The sequence below is a fragment of the Homalodisca vitripennis genome, chromosome 8 (assembly GCF_021130785.1).
Source record: "Homalodisca vitripennis isolate AUS2020 chromosome 8, UT_GWSS_2.1, whole genome shotgun sequence".
Taxonomy (NCBI): Eukaryota; Metazoa; Arthropoda; class Insecta; order Hemiptera; family Cicadellidae; genus Homalodisca; species Homalodisca vitripennis.
Window position 1 is genome coordinate 116,963,739 of NC_060214.1, and position 6,939 is coordinate 116,970,677.

The window sequence follows — 6,939 nt, forward strand, 5'->3', positions numbered from 1 at the left end:
ATATAGTCTTAAGAACTATCAGGATTACTATTAAACATGGTAACAAATAATACAACGGAAAAAAACCCAACATGGAAAGGGGGTTGAAATGTTCCGGCACATTAGCATGTTGACAGTGGCTGACCTTGGATTGGGGTTTTTTTGACCAAGCATGTAAACAACTTTTATTGGATCTCAATTAAAAACTACCGTTGTACATTTTATTACGTTAATCTATGAAAATTAAACATACCCCTCATATCCGGCCACCACGGGACCGAGCCCCTGGCCGGATAACGATTCGGCCGGATAAACCAACCTACAGTACACAACACTTGACGAAACAAAACAATTGTACTGTACTGTACTAACCGCACTGGAAATAATCAACGAACTGTTTACAGGTTAAACCTACTAGCTCAACTGAGGACAACACAGGAAAATGTAAACAAATAGATACACCAAAATAACGCTAGAGTCGTGGGAGACTAGTGCGTGCAACTGCGCGTCCGTAAGCCGTGGTAAATAAATTACGATACTGGCTTCCGGGAAGTGGCCGGATAATCCGAGGTGCGGTAAAACCGAGGCCGGATATGAGGGGTTCTACTGTACGTGTATATGAACATTTCGGTATGGACCACGACTATGTAATTGTTTTTCTGGTAGTATTTACCTGTGCATGTTTATCAGTACAACCTTCAGCAAGTAAAAGCATTTGTACTATGGTTGAAATTTTACAAAGACAGAATCACAAAACAATGTCTACAATCGGGGAGACCAACAAGAATTACAATTAGTTTAAACTATGTATCTTATTCTATGCTTTTTACTTTTACTCGCAAACACCAACTTGTCTTTAAGGAATACTACTTTTCATAGACTTTAAAATTAAACAAGTGTTATAATATGAACTGGAAGAAAACGTGAGAGAAAGAAAACACATGCTTGTTATCTGGATGTTAATATAAAATTAATTAATTATTTTGAGAATATATCAATTGTAATCACGTTTACCTAAAAGAAATTCTTCTTTTATTGCTAAATTCTTCAACTTTTAACTTAAATCGTTCAAAAATAATCAAGGTAGGTGGACTTCATTATTACACTATGTAGTCTGCCAATAGTTTAAATATTACAGCACTTCAAGCTTCAGCAATCGTAATCCAGATCCTTGTGTGACTAGGTTACTCATATTTGCAAGAAAAATTACCGTTTGTTTTCTTTACTTATATAAAAAACATCACAAAAATTTGGAATAGAGATATGATGATGCCATATATGAGCGTCTAGTTCTCTCTTTATGACTAGAATAATTTCATTCACACTGTAAAAAAAACTCAACCCCTAAGTATTTGTATCATGTACTGTACAGTTCTATTAAATGACAAAAATATTGCACTACATACTTTTAGCTAAAGAAATGAGGCAAATTCTATTAGATAAAGCAGCACCGAAGGAAACTTGTTGTAGTATAGGAGGCATTTTCTTGATAACAAAGAAGATACCACAGAGTGTGAAATATGTGGTATATGTATCCAGATTTACAAAACTATTTCATTTACGAATTGTATTGACAATCAGTGGTCATTCCGATTACGAGTCCCAGCACAAATACATAGACCGGTTTTCAAACATGCATCATCAAAACCTCCGATTTTGATTATGTGGCCCATCCATGAAAGCCAACTCTTTATAATGCAATTTAGATGGCTTTGAGCCAAAACAATGTCAAACCAACCCTGATGGCCTTATGAAACAACATCTACAAAAGACAAAACATGTTCCGTAAAATGGTGGCATTCTAAATGTTCTTTGTTTAAAGTTCATCATTGACAATGGATGATTCATGAGGATAAGACTAGTGTCACCTTTGTGTGTAACAACAATAGAAACACGTTTCAAGAACTGGTACCTTCTTCATCAGGTATTGACAGGACAAAATTGATGATCTTAAAAATAAATCATCTTTGATTTTTAGATTTCACAACTCGGAAAGAATACAGGTAAACGTCAAGTTTCTGTTATTGTACCACAACGATGGCAAATGTCCATAACCCATTCTACGACGACTAGAATCTATCTACTATTACACACCAACTAATGATACAAACAGGATAAAAACTCTACAAGATTACAACGGGGAAAGGCAAATGCAACTGGAAAGTTCATGCAAGTTGCAGGAATACATGAGACATACATCTCTGTCTGGAGTTCGATCTGCATTCACCATTCCTTGCTGCATGACCGGTGCAAACACACATTAATGACATGGGAAACTTCATAGATATGGGAACATCTATGCTATCGTGTCAAAACCTCTGTGAATCGTTACACTTTCGTTCTCTAATTATATCAATATTGTACTATACTTAGGCTTAGTGCTATATTATATTTAATTTCTTATTCTTAACAAATAATTCATGCGTGTTCTTAAGTTTTCTTACCTAACTAAATAGTAAATACAAGATGTATTTCTTTACTTAAAACTATTATCTAGCCATTCGAATACTCATATTTCTAAATAATTTCATTTTACAATGCATGTTTTACGTATATTTGTAACAAAATTACTAGTAAGTTAGTCACATTCTGATTAATTTGAAAAATAATGAAAAGTTAGTAATAAACTATACTTTTACTTCAAATGAGTTTGAATCTGGTCCTTTTTTTCTTATTTTTAACAGAGCATTCACACAGTTTAGGAAAAAAAATCAGTTTAAAAAATCTCTAATGCATGACCAACCCTTTTAATATTGCGATACTTAAATTTATGAAGCCTATAAGCTTTTGGACCCCAGAAGGAAATCGAGTAGTACTTACGAGGTTAATTTGTTTTATATTTATAAATAGTTTATTAAAGTTATATTTCAAAAGTATGGAACACCAAGAAACCGTGTGCATGTGTGCGCATGTGCGTGCACACATACACACCAAGTAGTATTCTAATTACGTGGTTAATTTGTTTTATATTTATAAATAGTTTATTAAAGTTATATTTCAAAAGTATGGAGCACCAAGAAACCGTGTGCATGTGCGCGCGTGCACACATACACACCAAGTAGTATTCTATTTGAATTTTTTGCAGTGAAGACAAACAATATAAAACAACAGATCTGATACACTAGTAAAAGAATACAAAAATCTTGTCATTTGGTAAATTAAGCTACCCAACCCTAAATTAACACAGGACCTTCCACAAGCTTTACCAATGACACTCATCTATGTGAATAAAATCAGTAACACATATTTACATAAAAAGTTACGCAATGAAATCTGCAAGTCGTCAATACACAAATATTGTGTTTTGTGTAAACCTAACCTCGTTATAAGCACAGTTGAATAGTTTGTGGCTTCTCAAGAACTTTGGTCACAAGCAACTTTAGATTTGTAGAAATATGTTTGTTTTTTTTTCAAATTTTACGAAACCAGCGACTTTTTAGAAAACTTTAAATTACAGAAAATCCCAGGTCCCTCCAGGCTAGCTGACAACATGTGTCATCATTCACAAGCTAACTTATTATCTCTGACTGATCTCTTCTGAAGTAACGCATGCCCGATTACACTACATATTAAAACAGACAGAGACAGAGATTTACTTGATTTACCTCATGTTAGGCTTAGCAAGACACAAAACTCTTATTCTTACGTAGGCTTAAGTATATTCAACAAACTTCCTAGAAATGCTTGTGATATTGATTTTAAGTGTTTTAAAACAAAACTTTACACTTGGCTACTGAGGAATCCTTTTTACAGTGTAAATGATTTTTTTGGATCTTTCAAACATTGACATTAGCTCTAATTGGATGACCTTACCTTATCTGTGATATTAATATTTAACTTTTTTGCATATAATGGATTTAAATTCTTACTTTTTATCATCATTATGCATTACCTTAAATGGAACTCTTTACATTACCTTAAGTGGTAACTAGTTTTGTCTTTCAAATATTGACTAACTTTAATTGTTATATTTGGCTTTATCTGTGTAACCATTTGTTTATTGTTAGTTTTAATTTTCTGTGAAGAATGGATTTTATTACTTCAATTCTATTTTTACTTTAAATAAAGATGTACAAGTAAAGACGTAACTAGTATTTACTATTATTTGTTTTGTAATGTCTCTACTAGTTGCAATTTGACTTCAACTGTATGAGTTACCAACTTTTTTTGTTGCAATAAAGACTTTGACTTTGAAACCTTAGCTGATTGAGTGTTTTGTACTTATATATTATAACTATTATTTATGTGCACGCCGCCCGATATTAAGTGTAACAAGGTAGGAATACAATCAGAGAAAAAAAATCACCATATTTTCACCCCATATGATACCCTCCCACTTCGACCTCCACCAACACTAGTGCAGCTGATGATCGATTTCTTTCATAGGGGAAACGTATTCATCAATTTTAAGAACAATCGGTTGTTTGCTTATACAGTACAAATCGGCTCTTGGCTTCAAGAGTATTTTGGTTATTTTGTGTTTACTTTGACTGTAATGGCTTTTTAAATTCTTTACTAACATGTCAAACAAACAAAATGATTTTAAACATTGAAGAAACGTAGGAGTGCCCAAAACCGATCCTACAAATGGTCAATAAACTGATGACAATATAGGCCTAGGCTTGAAAGAGAATACTAGCATGCCTATCTATAATCAGTGTAAGTTCATCACAGAAAAATATTGGAAACATACATTACGGATATAATGAGTACGAAGCAAGCGTGTATGATATAGTAGACTTTGTGGCCAACTTTTGTCAATCAGTGCCAGTAAGTTATGTAGTGAAAATCTAACCTACAGTATATAGGCTAGAGACAAACTGCAAGTTGTAGTGTACCGCAGATTATTCAGAAGTTGACTATAGTATGATTTTAGTACACTTACAATTCTTTGTTGACAAACTTTTGTCAATTAGTGTTTATAACCTACACTGTATAGGCTAGTGACAAAGGTTGTAGTGGACTAAGGATCAATCAAACAACAGTAACTAATAGCAAATAGGAGGAACACAATTACATAAATAAATACCAGATCAGTTTATGCACAGTTGGAATAGTATTAACATCAGACAGCTAACTATGAGTTGTTCTGAACTTTCCGAGACCCACTGATAACTCACTCAAAATAAAGAAATTATTAACCTCTAGGTAAAGTAATTACGAGCCGTTGCACACACGTAATGAAAGAAGCTGTACAAGAGACTGTCTAGGAAAATGATGGAGACAGGGAATTGAGTGTAGTACTTGATGATACACGGCCAAGAAGACTCAAACTTCAATTAATGAAGTTGCGATTGTAACATGCTTTGACACTGGCTACGTACTCGTTTAGTAGCCTACTTGTAAGAAGAAGCTAAGGGGCGTATATTACAATAAGTGCAAAGCGATGTTTTGTGTAATAGTGGTGCCATGGAAGCACATGGTGTGTAAGTCATTTTTCACATATCTGAGCTAGAATAAAACGTGAGATACAAATATTATTTGAGAGGCGGGTGATTAAGTGCATTCAATTTCGTTGTTGTACAGGTCTTAGTGAGACCTGCCTTTCAAGTCAAGAGGAAACTACTTTCGGGCGAAAGCTATTAGAATGACATGCTGACAGATGAGTGTATTGTAGCTATCCAAATGTAATACCCAACATAAATTTGTAATAAGACAAAACTTAATTTCCGGAATCTGGCAAATTATAAACCTTTAAAAGCTTTTCTAAATGAGATATTGCAAAGTCACAATGAATCAGTAGATGCTCTGATTTAGTTGTAACAAAACTGAAACCGTGTTCATTAATCTAAAAAAACTATGAAGTTTGAAATAGAACAAGGAGTCTGGTGCTGAAAGAACTAGGAATAACTGTTGAAAGTAAACACACTGCTTTAGTGATGAGTGAACTTGACATGGTGCGTGTAAGAAGAGGTGAGCGGATGCTTCCAATATTTTTAAAAAGATCAGACAGCACCTTGAAAGTGTCAAACGGCTTCTGATGGACCCTTTACTTGAAGATGAGGATCCAGATAAGCCATCCTATAATGCTGAAACGCACTAAACATGTTTTATGAGGTTAGTTGAACTGTACGTAATAAATAGATTTTCAATCAGCCTTATGAAGAAAAAACTAATTATTTTAAACTTGCTATTTTTTGTATAAATGAACCATTACCTTAGAAACTATCACAGATACAACTTTCAAATTTTTACCACTTACGCCTACTATGCTAGTATATATGCATCTTTCAACAAAGGGTCTTTTTAGTTTGATGTCTTACTTATTCTTTATGTCATTGGTAAAAATAATGCGTTTATGCGTTCTTGTAAGCATTTAAAATTAAGTTCTTTAAAATTCATAAAAAGATAATAGGACAAAGAAAATTAATCCCAGTCTCAGAAACAAGTCATAGCTAACCCAAAAGTTTCTTGAACCCGTACATAGTTTAGTGAAAAGGTATAGACAACTTATCTTTAGGGTAATTTAACCCTTCGTACGCTGTAAGCGGAATATTTCGCAGAGTAAATCTAACTCGAAACGTTCTAAGCGGAATAGATCGTGGAATCCCCTGACAACGCAATATATTTATGTTAGTTAGTCAAATTGCCGCCAGAATGCTTGAGAGTGAATATTTGGTGTTCTAATATGACGCAATGTGAAGCGTGACTCATCAAAACAGCTGGGTCCAATCACAACGGAAGCTTTTTGTTTGCTTTGTCAGTTAACGCCATCGCCAGTGAGCAAGCTGTACGCTCTAAGCGGAAATACTCGCATGTGAGTCAGCTGCCGGCGGCCGCTATGTACTATTGTTTATTGTTTATAACCTGCTTTACTGCTTTAGATATCTATTTTTGCAAGGTTATCCATATCGATAATGTGATAAACTATATATCACTATGCAGTTGCTAAACGCCAGTCTTTTAGTGCGCATTGGAGGTTGATTTCAGGCGTTTCGCAGGCGTTTCAAGTCACCTGCG